Source organism: Chelon labrosus (assembly GCF_963514085.1).
Source record: "Chelon labrosus genome assembly, chromosome: 5".
Taxonomy (NCBI): Eukaryota; Metazoa; Chordata; class Actinopteri; order Mugiliformes; family Mugilidae; genus Chelon; species Chelon labrosus.
Genome location: NC_140341.1, coordinates 14,596,068 through 14,610,262, shown reverse-complemented (window position 1 = coordinate 14,610,262; position 14,195 = coordinate 14,596,068). Strand labels below are relative to the sequence as shown.

At 39.9% G+C, this 14,195-nt stretch overlaps 1 pseudogene across 1 annotated transcript; it reads right to left on the bottom strand.

Moving 5' to 3' along the window:
- Positions 1–410: 410 nt before the first annotated feature.
- LOC311488006 (angiopoietin-related protein 3-like) lies at positions 411–3,663 on the bottom strand (annotated as a pseudogene). Its single transcript has 4 exons — positions 3,570–3,663; positions 3,385–3,480; positions 3,137–3,240; positions 411–1,166 (listed from the first exon to the last, which is right to left on the bottom strand). The product of its transcript is annotated as an angiopoietin-related protein 3-like (transcript).
- Positions 3,664–14,195: the final 10,532 nt, after the last annotated feature.

Sequence of the window (14,195 nt, the reverse complement as noted above, 5' to 3'; positions counted from 1 at the left end):
GCTTAGTTTATTTTTTTGGAAATAGTGGCCCAACTTGAAAACGGCGCACATGGCTGCCTGTTTGTTAGGTTATGGATTTATCCTCTATGAATTGACCTTTCAGTAAGGGATGGTGGTATATTTTATGCCATGGTGTGAGGATCACACAGTGAGCTCACTGTATTTGTACTTATTTTACGATATGTTGTAATATATTTGAAACTACAAGGAGTAACTAATTCTTAGGGCTTTCACCTATGTCCTACGTGATGGACTAAAATCTAGCGCGACTTGAAAAAAATCATCCTCTCTGCCCATGTCTTCTGAAACCACAGCTGCCCACATGAAGCACTTCCAAAGCTTTCATGAAGAGGCCACTTTTTAACGCTGGTTTGTACTGAGAGTATTTACTGCGGAACGCTGGTGCTGGATCAGAGGAAGACACCTAACTCAGTGGAAGCTGATGTGGGGGAGGCTTCGGTACGGACGGAGATCTGGGTGAATTTGAGGGAGTAAGCTGCCTTTCGGCCTGACTTCCTCTGGATCCCTCTTCTGCGCACTGTGCGCCCCTTTGGTCTCATGTGGAAGTACCTCCCGTTCAGGTTGGTGTCTCCACAGGCGTTGAACCACCATCCACCTGCTTGCTGCTGGGCGCAGTTGGAGTCCTGGTTGTTGTCGTTGTCTCTGTCCTTGGTGGAAAACATCATGCCTGTGTGGTTGCTCATGGGGTCGGGCAGATTCCCAGACAGATGCGTGAGGTGAATGGTGTAATTGCTGTCTGGACCACTGAGGTGAAATCTGTATTCAATGAAGCGCCGGTCCTGTTTCCAATCTTCCAGCTGGATGTGAAGGACAGAGTTGCCCTGAGAGGATAGAGAGTGGATCTTCCTGAGACCCAGCCAAAACTCCCCTTGAAAATCTCCAAAACCATTTTCATACTTCTCCCAGGTTTGATCAAAGTTCACCGAACCCTCCCTCCTTCGCTGGATAACTGTTTTTCAAAAGCCTGAAAACTTGCACAACCTTTACTCATGTCACAAAAGGCCATGAAGGGCTCCGATCCGTCGGGGGGACGGTTTGAACGGCTGGCTGCAGTCTGACGGCAGATTCATTGTTACGCCACTGTTGGAGCCAGAGGTCAGATAGGGAGTGAGTGTTGGTGCTTCTGTGTTGGAGTTTTCTGGCATCTTCTCCAGAATAAAAATAAATAAATAAGTAAAACAACAAATGTTTATTACATTTTGAAATTGATGGATATTAGTAGCTCTGGTGGGGACTTGAAGGGATGGTTAAGCTTTTTCTAAGTCAGGTTACACAAGCTACTTATTTAGTGTAGCTGGTAGTGTGAGGATCCCCAGTTTGAAGAAGTCGACAGGAGTATGGACACGGAAGATAAGCTTGTCTCGACCGTGTAAGCAGCAAAACGTGTTTAGGCCACATAAAACAAGACTCACTGAACATAATGAGTTCTTGTTCACTATATTTAAAATATTATCACTGTGTTATCTTGCTGCAGTAGAGTTGCTGGTTTGTCACTGTGTGACTTGTTGTAACACCTTAATTGGAGACCAGAAAACGTATTATCACACCATAGTCACACAAACTAACTCATCAAAGCCAACCAGAAGGTGATTTGTTCTGTTCACTTTTGTCTGTATAGTCTGGCAGCTTTTAAAAATTTTGTGTTTGCAGAAGAAGCCGATCCAGGACTCCAGACTACAACCTGTGCGAGAGCGAGATCCTGAGCCAGGCTCAGTATCAAGTTCTGCTGAGAGAAGAGGTTAGAGGACCTTTGATAATACACAAATTAAAGTCTCACAATGTATTTTAATCACTATTATCACTCATTTCTTACCCCTCTATTTTCAATTCTTATAGGTGGCCACTCCACAACTCTACAGCTGTGCAGTGTATGAACCAATCACAGAATGACGCAGAGCTCCTTTAAATCTGTCGGGTCTACTGAGCTGATGAGCACAAGGTTAAGACAAAGAAATCAAATATAAAGCAAATAAAAAATAATGCTTTTTTGTGTAGCACTTGAGGAAAATTACCAGTTTTCATTTTGAAAAATTTAGCTTACATTTTTTTTTATTTTTTCTTTGTCTATTTTTTCATGGATGCAGATCATCTGTCTTTGAATTTTATGATATTTTCTTTTTATTATTATTTTATTGTCCAGCAGACGTTGCTAATGTGTCATGGTTCTGTGTTTTGAATATTTCCTATGACCCTGATTCTTTCACTGTGTTTCACGTCTTGTGTTACTTCCTGTGTTGTTCCCCCCTTTGATTGTTGGACTGGTTTCTCCTTGTGTGTGTAGCAGTAGTGTTCTGCTATTATGTCCAGAGACCAAACCACTGCTTTCACTGGCCGTTTATTCCTGGCAGGAGAGTACACAGTCAGTCTCATCCCAAACTTCCAAACCTGCTCTCACACTGTGAAGCTAAAACAAAGGAAAGCTTATCAGCTAGCTCACCACATGCTAATCAAATCATACAACGAACAAACAAGTAAAAACATTGGGCCTCATTCACGAACCGTTCTTAAAAACAAATTTGTTCTTAAGTCCTACTTATGAAGTTTTTACGAAGATTGTGGCATTCATGAATGTTTTCTTATCTTGCCTTTGTTCTTAGGTAAGAACAAATCCTACGAACACTCAGGAGTACTCTTACGCACATTTCAGTGCCGACATGTTGGCATGGTTGTGTTGTCTTCTTTTGTGCAGTTCATTAAAATACGATACTACAGTGATATTTCTGTCATATTTATTAATTCATTCATTCTATTTCTTGGTTAATTTACAGAGCATTTTTAATTTTAAAACACACAACATCGCCATGAAGCGTGGTGTGCCTCTCCCCCCTGAGCCACCACACCGTGAAGATGTGCGTCCTGACGCATTGATGGGACCAGACTGCAGGCGCGCTATTCAAGTTCGGGAGCAATTAATTGCCCGTTTGTAAATAAAGTCACATTAATTACAGCTTGAATCCACCAGTCTGATTCACTTAAAAAATGAGGACGGACCAGTTTCTGTGCACATCTTTATTTCTTTAAATTTTCTTTCATTTCTTTTAGTGTGTTGGATATGGTTAAGCGTTGAGGCAATTTTATCTAGAGTGTCCGCTATCCTTTGTTGATTGTTCAACACCGCTTCTGTGATCAGGCGTGGAGAGGCATGGGACCGAGTACGGGTGGAGGTACTGCTGCAGGATGGTTCTAGTTCTGTCGTTATTTGGCTCTGCGGGACTTCACCTGTGAATAAATAATAAATCAAGCCATTGTAGCGACACTCAGTCCAATACTAAGACGTATTTTGATCTTACACACACTATGACAAACTCCTGCCTTTAGGACACACGTTTAAAATAACTTTCTTTCAGAAAATAAATAAATTACCTCCCGATTCCTCTGGAGTACCAGCAGCACAGGGAGGGGATGAAAGCGTTGCCTCGGGGCCAAGGTCTGTATCTAGACTCTCAGTCGATGGTACTCCTAAAAAGTAAGTGGGGGAAATTAAACTATCAATTAAATAAATGAATTTAAGAAAAGTGATTTAGAGTTTTCCCATATAGTCTAGCTACCTGAGAGTGCAGTCTCCCCGATGATGGCCCCGATGCGCTGGTCCATCTCATACAGGTTTTGGGTCTCTGATGTTCCTCCTCCAGTCTGCTGCATCTCCCGTCGAAATTTTGCTATATTTTTCTTGGTTTCGGATTTTAGGTCAAACCATTTTTTTTTTTAACTTCCTCTATTGTCCGTCCTTCTCCAGATACTGCTTCTACTGCGTGTGTGACTGCCTCCCATGCTTCCTTTTTGTGTGTGTTGGTGTAACCTGTACTGAGACTACTGAATATAATTTTTTTCCTGCGGGTTATTTCCTGCAGCAGTAGCTCCACCTCTGAATTACTAAAGTTTTTTTTTTCGCTTTGCCTGCTGCGCTCCAATTGACTTACGTTTTACTTTAGGCATTTTTATTGCAGTTTCCTCTGTTCGACATCTGTGTCAACTCACGGCCCTGCAGTCCCTTTTATGGGCATTGATGGGCGGTTACATATGCTAATCCTATGTTAATTAGACTCACCTGGCACGCGCTCTCAACTTACGAGGAAATGGCATTCATCAATTTAAGAACACAGCTGCGAACAATTCTGCGGCTTAAGAACACGTTGATGAATGCGACGTAGAGTTTTCTTAAGAATCTTCTTACGAACAGCTTAAGAGAGAATCTAAGAAGATTCTTAAGAAGATATTGGTGAATGAGGCCCATTGTTACTCCCATAATGGATGTGCTCAACTGACAGGAAGCCAAAACACTGCAAAAACATATTAATATAAAACAACCACTTGAATATAAAAATTAAAATAAATAATAGAGAAAAATTACAGAGCGAGCATCATGTGCACTCACCAGGGAGACAGCGCAGCAAAACTGTTAGGGTGTATTCACACCTGCCTTGTTTAGTTCGATTAAAACGAACTCAAGTTCGTTTCCTTGCTTGGTTCGGACCTTCTTGACTGGTGTGAATACAATCACTCGAACTCTGGTGCGGACCAAACAAGCGGACCGAGACCCAGCTGAGGTGGTCTCGGAGCGGTTCCTACCGAACCCTGGTGCGGTTCCTTTATGGTGTGAAAGCAGCCCGACCTCGATCCGACCCAAGTTGCAAAAATCTACCTTTTTGGATTTGACGAGCCCCCGTAGTTTTCGCGCATCTATCAAGAAGCGTCTGTGTGTCTGTCTGTCTGTGGCACGCATATGTCGCGAACCGTTGGCCCGATTGATTTGAAACTGGGCAGGTGTCTCGCTACGGGCACGAAGATGTGCACTGCTAAGTTTGACGTTGTTTGGATAAGAAATGTAAAATATATCGGTAAAATAGATTTTCTCCGCTCTAATATTTCCAGTTGCCTGATGACAGTTCTAAATTATTGCGCTGGCTCAAACGCTAGATGGTAACCATGGCAACGGAGACTCAACGTTATTTTACAGTTTACAGACAAAACATGAGTGATTTGATCATCTATCTATAAATCAAGAATTTCTTTTAACTTATTTGGTGAGTTTGTGTCTGTCTGTCTGTCTGTCTGTCTGTGGCACGCTGATTTGAAACTGGGCAGGTGTCTTTGTGGGGAGGAGACATGGGTCACGACAATGGTCACAACTGAAAAATCTTCTTCAGCTCCCACTATAGGAATACATACTTCCGACGGGCACTGCACTAGTTATGGGAAATGTAGGATAGCCCAGTGACACACACAACAGAGAGAGACACGTGAAGCAAACAAACGCAGGTAGGTTAGGTAGAGATGAGCCGTGGCTTAACCGAGCTCTGAGGAGACACGCTGCCTCCTAGATATCTGGGCAGATGTCCATCTCAAATGCTGGAGAAAACACATAAAAATGCAGAAGTATATAAGATTTTTAGTAAACAAATGAGAGAGAGGGGATTCCAGCGCTCAGTTTATAAACCATATTGCTAGCATAATAACAAGTAGACCTACAGTACGCAAAGTCTCCATTGTAGCCTATTTACGTGGGACATTTGGCTTCCTTCTTTACCCTGCCTATACGTTTACCAGCCAATGGCTGAACGACCTTAGCACATGTGTTTTTGTTTATAAATTCTGGTCCGGTTGCAATTAATCACAGTGTGAAAGCGAACCGCACTAAAAAAAAAAAAAGAAAAAAAAAATTGGTCCGGACCAAAGCAAGTGAACTAACGGACCTTCCTGGTGTGAATACGCCCTTACTATCTCACAGGGTGCACGACCCAAGTCAGTAGGGGTGCAGGGTTTAATGACCTTAAAATAAAACTGGAATTAATAAACATGTGAGAGGTGACAAGTGGAATCATACACACTAACTCCGTTATGTGTGCTCTGCCCTCATTCTCTTCGTCTGTGTCTCGTCACTCCTTTGCCCACCTGTATATATGGCCCTGTCATTGTCTTTGTTCTGTGTTGTGTTGTCTGCTATGTTTCCACTGTTCTGTGACGTCACCCAGTTTGTCTCCTCATTGTGTTCCTGTGTTCTTGGTTTTTTTGGCCTTCACCAGTATCTTTTTTGATTAGTGTGTTAGAATTTCCCTGTCATCCCCTTAGCGACTTAAGTTTTTCATATATTTGCTCTTGAACCTGAGCTTCCTACACAGTATTCATGTTTTCTTCAACATACATTTGAATAAATTTGACGAACAGTCAACCAAATCTCAAAGTATTTACAAATCCTGGATTCTGACGATATATAAGTGCAGTGTATTTTTTTTTTATTTTTATTTTTTTTTAAATCAGAAGAGAGAGCAGAGTGAGAGACAGAAGAGACAGGACCGAGAGGCAGAGGGCGACAAACTCACTGAGAGAAGAAACCAGGAAATAGTGTATGAGAGAGACAACTGTGATATGAGACCAGAAATGTGAAGGATAAAAAAAACAAGTGTAGAGGATGAAACAGAATTAGTAACAGTCTAAATTAGCCTCCACCTCATTTGAATATGGGAAAATGCTATATGTGTATTGATATATCACTATGAACAATTTATCAATCAGAGCTAAAAACCACTTGTCCTGTGAAGGGACAAGCATGATTTGTTGTAATGGAAATAAAGTTAAGTCAAAATGAACCCAAGGGTCCCTCATATTTCAAGCGAGACACACAAGACAGTATAATATTAGATGGTTAGAACTGCTTCAAGTCAGCAGACTTAGGCCTCATCTAAGTGTTTTAACTCTCTCTCGCCACAAGATGTGGTTATTCAGGTGAAACATACACGATTCATGCATTTAAAGAAAGAATCAGAATCAGAATCAGCTTTAATGACCAAGTATGTGCACATACAGGGAATTGACTCCGGGAACTTTACTCTCTTACATAAACACACAAACTTAAATAAGTGAAAAAAAAATAAAATAAAATAAAAATAAGATAAAATAAACTAAATCTCAATCTATACACATAGAAAACGAGCAGATATATACACCAAACCATTTGTACAGTGACTATATACAATAGTGCAGAGTTATTGTTTGTTCATGTGAATGGTCTCACACTCTGTGACTGCTCAGAGTTCAACAGAGCGACAGCCCGGGGAAAGAAACTGTCCTTGTGGCGGGTGGTTTTGACGTACAGCGTGCTGTAATGCAGGCCTGAGGGGAGGAGTCTAAACAGGTTGTGACCAGGGTGTGAGGGGTCTGGAAGCTCAGTGTTCACACCATGTGGCCAACGAATGTGTCTTTAGCGTGAGAGGAGGTTTTCCTGCAGCAGAACATGAGGTGCATTTTATATTTCAGGCCATCATATGATCATGGTGACAAGAAATGAATTTCACTGTTAATTTTCAGTTAAATTGAAACATTAAATCACTAATTTATTTTGGGTTTTACATGGATGTGTGACATATGCATTAGATTTTTGTTGCTGTTGTGTTTCAACTGTAACTAACCACTTCCTTTCCACTGCAACGACATACGCCCTTCATTTAAATACGTGTGGTAAAGTTCCAGTCCCTCTGTCTCTGTCTGATGGTCACCATGTTTCGTGTAAGCCAAGCCGCCGTGCTCTTCATTCAGCTACTAGTTTTGCGTCGTGTCTTTGCAGGTATAGTGTGTATGTGGTTTTCTCTGGGTTTATTTGAAGATTAAGGTTTATTCTGACTATTTGTTTTGTTTTTTTCACTATTAGAGACTGTGACAGCTGACCACAGGACTATGCTGGTATCCAGAGGAGACTCAGTCACACTCAACTACAAGAGATCCACAGAAAATGCTTCGGATTTTCGGCTTCGGCTTTTTGCTCTGATCCACCTACCTTTAGTGTCCTCAGACAAATTCCATGTAATACTGTTAATGCCCCATCTGTCAGTCACATTACATGAATAAAGTCCTGCATCTTCAGGTTGAGCTCTGAAAATATTCAACTTTAAACATAAGTCAGGATCTATTCTCAGTCTCTGAGAAGATACATTTGAAAAAGTCTGATTTATCAATTCTTTATGTTTATAAATGAATCTTTTCATGTTCCAGGTAATATCTGAAGCATTTTCTGTGGATCTCTTGTAGTTGAATGTGACCGAGTCTCCTCTGGATACCAGCATAGTCCTGTTGTCACTTGTTTCAATCTCTAATATTAAAGGAAGCAAAACAAATAATCAGAATACAACTCTCTCTAAATAAACCCAGAGAAAACCACATATACACTATACCTGATAGAACATGATGCAAAACTAGTAGCTGAATGAAGAGCACGGCGGCTTGGCTTACACGAAACATGGTGACCATCTGACAGAGACAGAGGGACTGGAACTTTACCACGCGTTTTTAAATGTAGGGTGTATGTAGTTGCAGCGGAAAGGAAGTGGTTAGTTGCAGTTGAAACGCAACAGCAACAAAAAACTAATGCCTATGTCTCACATCCATGTAAAACCCAAAATGAATTACTGATTTAATGTTTCAATTTGATTGAAAATAAACAGTGAAATTTATTTCTCGTCACTATAATCATATGATGAACTGAAATATAAAATGTACCTCGTTCTGCTGCAGGAAAACCTCCTCACATGCTGAAAAACACATTGGCCACACGGTGTGAACACTGAACATCGTGCATGTTGCACCTGAATACCCACATCTTGTGGTTCAGAGAGTTAAAACACTTAGATGAGGCCTAAGTCTGCTGACTTGAAGCAGTTCTCACGATCTAATATTATACCGTCTTGTGTGTCGAGCTTGAAATATGAGGGACCTTTGGGTTCATTTTGACTTAACTTTATTTCCATTACAACAAATCATGATTGTCCCTTCACAGGACAAGTGGTTACAGAAGAAGATGAAGACATTTATGGTGATTAATCAACACTACATGTTTAGCTCTGATTGATAAATTGTTCATAGTGATATATCAATACACATATTGCATTTTGCTTGAAAACCTTCTTTGGTGAACTCAGACAACATTCAACACAGCAAGACTATCTAAAACTGTAGCCCTTAACATTAAGACTGTAGTTTTATTGTATTAATTACAGTCTGTAGAGTCCACGTCCCTCAAAGCGCCTGTTTTCAAACTGGAAAATGTAATGTCCTTCATACATCTCTCTCTCTTGTCCATGTCTCTGTTTTCAGCATCGTCTTAATGACTCGTCAGTTCAGATGTGATCATAGATTAAATTCAGCCTCTCCATGTACTGACTCCTCCTCTTGTTATTTCTCCATTGATCCATGTTGTCCTGCTCTTGATTGTGGACCTATGGTGACAGAAATAGAAAATAAGAAAAGGGTTCAGTACAACCTCTAAGGCAGGAAATAAATAAAGCAGAACTAAAGTTGACAAAGCTCTTCTCACCTCTCTTCTTGATTTAGAATGAGTCTGATCCTGGACTGGATATTGGTTCACTGCCCCGGACCTACGTCTTCTGCAGAGATAAAGCAGTTACCAATAATAACATTGCCCTTCTTAGAACAGAGACTGTGTACGTATAAGCAAAATGAACAGGAGACACATTTCACTGCAGGTCTTACAGTGACTACACACAACTATTTTAATTATCATTTCAGTGACTTCCAGATGGTTCAAACCGTGAGAATTTGCTGGCAAGTATGGTCTGTGTAAGTCCAGCTGGTGACTCCTGTTAAACATCTGACGAATGTTAGTTGCAATCATCAGTTTATTTTGAATGACATTTCACTGTTACATTCACGGGCCCATCCTCTCTCTGTGCGTTCACACAGAAGTTGATTTTCTGCAGCTAATCGCAGTGGAGTTAAACCACATGTATAGTTCTGCACCAGATTTATGCAGTACGTGCTCTGTAGGTCTTTACTCTACAGTGTAGCCTGACCTGCACCTCCCCAGAAATGTAACTACACATTGTTGTGATGGAAATAACAACAAGTGCGATAGGTGAGAATTGTATTTCCTTTTTCACATCTCACAGTGGCCAGACATGCATAGGATATTTTTTTTCCTTTCAGCCTCGAACACATCGTCTTCTCAGATGGCAGGGAGTAATTATTTTATAACTAAGAAAACAATCTCACCATAAGGCGCATAATTGTGTTGTTGTTTAGCCTCTGACTGAAGTTAAAGTCAGTGGTGTTGTATTTGTATTGATATAGGGCCGTTTAACCTGTTGGTACTCAAAGCGCTTTACACTCACAGTGACACCTATACACATTACCAATACTTTTATGACGTCATCTGCTCTCAAATAAAACTACTGAAGTGTTTAATTTCTTACAGCACAGTGAAGAAGTAGAGGTGGGCGGATCGATCCAAATATCGATAATATCGATACCAACGTTGGTATCGAGATTGATCGATATAAATGTAATGAGATCGATACTTAAGTTTCAGTTTCTCTCGTTTCATTAAAGAAGCGACCCGACTCTGTTTGTCTAGATGCCGTTGCTGTCTCAGAGCAGAGCAGGGTCATTTTGCTCCTCCTCCCCCTCGCGTGTGTTTGTTGTACCGTCACGTGACTCCACAGCGCCAGGTGACCGAACACCGCCCACCGCTACCAGCCAGGCTCGGCCAGCAGCAACGCATTACACACGAGAGAAAGAATAGGGCTGTTTGGTTAAATTTTCGGGCCGAAAATGAAACGATAGCAAGTTGTGCTATTTGTAAAAAGGTGGTAAGATACAGTGGTAACACAACAAACTTGTAAAAGCATATGGAAATTTTTAAAATCCCCCGCCCACTTGGCCCCTACAGATGCTGATAAAAAAAAGTGCACGAAAGGGGAGAAATGTTGTCTTATTTTTTGTTGTATTGTACTTCCTAAACACGTCCTTACATTATTTATAATATTTGTTGTGGAGTGATAATTTTTTACACTTTGTTTATTTAAGAAAAGAAAATCCAGAAAGAAGTTCAATGAAGGGAGAGATTAAGTTTTTATTGTAGTTTCTGAACATGCCTGAAAAATAATTTGTTTTTATTTGTCCTCAAGTGATCATTTTGTGTTTTCTATTTACTTATAAACCAAATTCTGTACTGAACTTTAATTGATTAATAATCCAAAAGGCAAATCACGAAAACACTTAAAATGTCATGAGAATTAATTCAGATATAGATTGATTCAGATTGATGGCGCATCTTAATTTTTACAAAGTATCGATATCGGTATCGGCGATACTGGCCCAGTATTTACTTGGTATCGGATCGACACCAAATCTAGCGGTATCGCACACCTCTATGAAGAAGTGGTCTACTGGATTCAAATGTCAGAAGATGACCCCTGTCCTTAAGGGCTGGTCACCGTCACAACCCAGGAGACCAGTGACATGACATCAACAAAAAAGGGAACCGAGAGCTCCTAGACTTTGTGTAATCTATGAAGGATCTAATAGCAAGAATAAATGTGCTAGGTTTTCAAAAATTATAACACGAACTATCAATATAGAAATTATCATTCGTAATTTTACCTAAAACGACCTTTTAAGTGCACACAGACGTAATGACACATTGTGATCGAGTGAAATTGTTCAAACTGAATCTGAAGCAGAAAGGCATCACTCACCTACAGAGGCAGACAGTTGATGTGATGACACATAGAAACAATCCCATTGCAGGTGTGAGTATGTAAAGAAAATACCATGATGAACTGATTTCTGCATAAAATCAAATGAGAATTACATTTAAGTAGTGTGCAGTTTGAACTTTGAACTGTAAGATACATGTTGCAGAAATGATTAGCCCTGCTTTTTGCTCTGATCCACCTACCTTCAGTGTCCTCAGACACAGTTAAATTCCATGTAATCCTGTTAAGGCCCCGTCTGGAAGTTACATCACATGAATAAAGTCCTGCATCTTCAGGTTGAGCGCTGAAAATATTCAACTTTAAATGTAAGTCAGGATCTATTCTCAGTCTGTGAGAGGATACATTTGAAAAAGTCTGATTTATCAAGGGGGAATGTTTATAAATGACTCTTTTTATGTTCCAGGTAATATCTGAAGCATTTTCTGTGGATATGTTGCAGTTGAATGTGACCGAGTCTCCTCTGGATACCAGCATAGTCCTGTGGTCAGGTGTTTCAGTCGCTAATACTGAAGAAAAAAATACAAATAGTCAGAATAAAATTCAATCTCCAAATAAACCCAGAGAAAACCACATATACACTATACCTGCAAGGACATGATGCAAAACTAGTAGCTGAATGAAGAGCACGGCGGCTTGGCTTACACGAAACATGGTGACCATCTGACAGAGACAGAGGGACTGGAACTTTACCACGCGTTTTTAAATGTAGGGTGTATGTAGTTGCAGCGGAAAGGAAGTGGTTAGTTACAGTTGAAAAACAACAACAACAAAAAACTAATGCATATGTCACACATCCATGTAAAAACCCAAAATTAATTAGTGATTTAATGTTTCAACTTAATTGAAAATAAACCGGGAAATTTATTTCTCGTCACTATAATCATATGATGAACTGAAATATAAAATGTACCTCATGTTCTGCTGCAGGAAAACTTTCTCAGGCCACGTTGGCCACATGGTGTGAACACTGAGCATCCTTTGTTTGAGCGCATGAATCGTGTATGTTTCACCTGAATACCCACATCTTGTGGCTCAGAGAGTTAAAACACTTAGATGAGGCCTAAGTCTGCTGACTTGAAGCAGTTCTAACCATCTAATATTATACTGTCTTGTGTGTCTAGCTTGAAATATGAGGGACCCTTGGGTTCATTTTGACTTAACTTTATTTCCATTACAACAAATCATGCTTGTCCCTTCACAGGACAAGTGGTTACAGAAGAAGATGAAGACATTTATGATGATTAATCAACATTTACATTTTTAGCTCTGATTGATAAATTGTTCATAGTGATTTATCAATACACATATAACATTTTCCCATCATATTCAAATGAGGTGGAGGCTAATTTAGACTGCTGCTAATTCTGTTTCATTCTCTACACTTGTTTTTTTATCCTTCACATTTCTGGTCTCATATCACAGTTGTCTCTCTCATGCACTATTTCCTGGTTTCTTCTCTCAGTGACTTTGTCGCCCTCTGCCTCTCGTTCCTGTCTCTTCTGTCTCTCACTCTGCTCTCCTCTCTTCTGATTTTCTTTTTTTTTTTTTTTTTTAAATACGCTGCACTTTCATATGGTCAGAATCCAGTTGCAATGTTGTCAACATGTGAAAATGTTGGAGCCTGTGGTTAAAGTAGTGAGCTGCAGGGAATCAATAGGTAATTTATCTTTAGATCAAGAATAAAATATTTCTGTTCTGACAAGGGCGCGGCCTATTTGTGCAGATTCTCAGGTTAGAAACCACTGATGACCCATACTATTGCAGATTTACAGTGTGCAGACAAACCGTGTTAAAACTCATAAAATAAAAAAATTCTTCCTTTCACTCTCAAAGTTTTTGTAATTGTTGATTGTTGGCTGTTTGGTTGACCAATCTGGGTCTCAGGAAATACTCAAAACACAGAACCATGAGACATTTGAGTCACTAGCAACATCTGCTGGACAATAAAATAAGCTAAGCTATGAAAACAGCATAAAATTCAAAGAAAGATGATCTGTATGCACGAACAAAATAGACAAAACAAACAAAAATGTAAGCTAAACATTTCAAAATGAAAACTGGTAATTTCCCTCATTACAAGAGCAACACAAAAATGCATATATACATGAAATGCTTTCTTTGTCTTAACCTTGTGCTCATCAGCTCAGTAGACTCAACAGATTTAAAGGAGCTCTGCCTCATTCTGTGATTGGTTCATACACTGCACAGGTGTGGAGTTGTGGAGGGGCCACCTATAAGAATTGAAAGTAAATGGACAAGAAATGAGTGGTATTGATTAAAATACACTCTGAGACTTTAATTTGTGTATTATCAAAGTTCCTCTAACCTCTTCTCTCAGCAGAACTTGATACTGAGCCTGCCTCAGGATCTCGCTCTCATACAGGTTGTAGTCTGGAGTCCTGGCTCGGCTTCTTCTGCAAACACAAAAGTAAAACTGAATAAATATTATCAGTTATATGTTAAAAGTGTAAACACTGTTACAATACTTGCTGCAAAAAAAATATTTTATTCTTTGTAACTGCAGCTGTTCTGTGCTTTTATTTTGAAGCGATGTATTTTGACACAGAAGATTGCCTTTGAGGAATATCCAAGATAACTCTGCCGTTAGTTGAGAAGCAGGCTAACGTGGTTAGTGTAACCTTATGCTTTCTTTATTTATTAGCTGCAGTG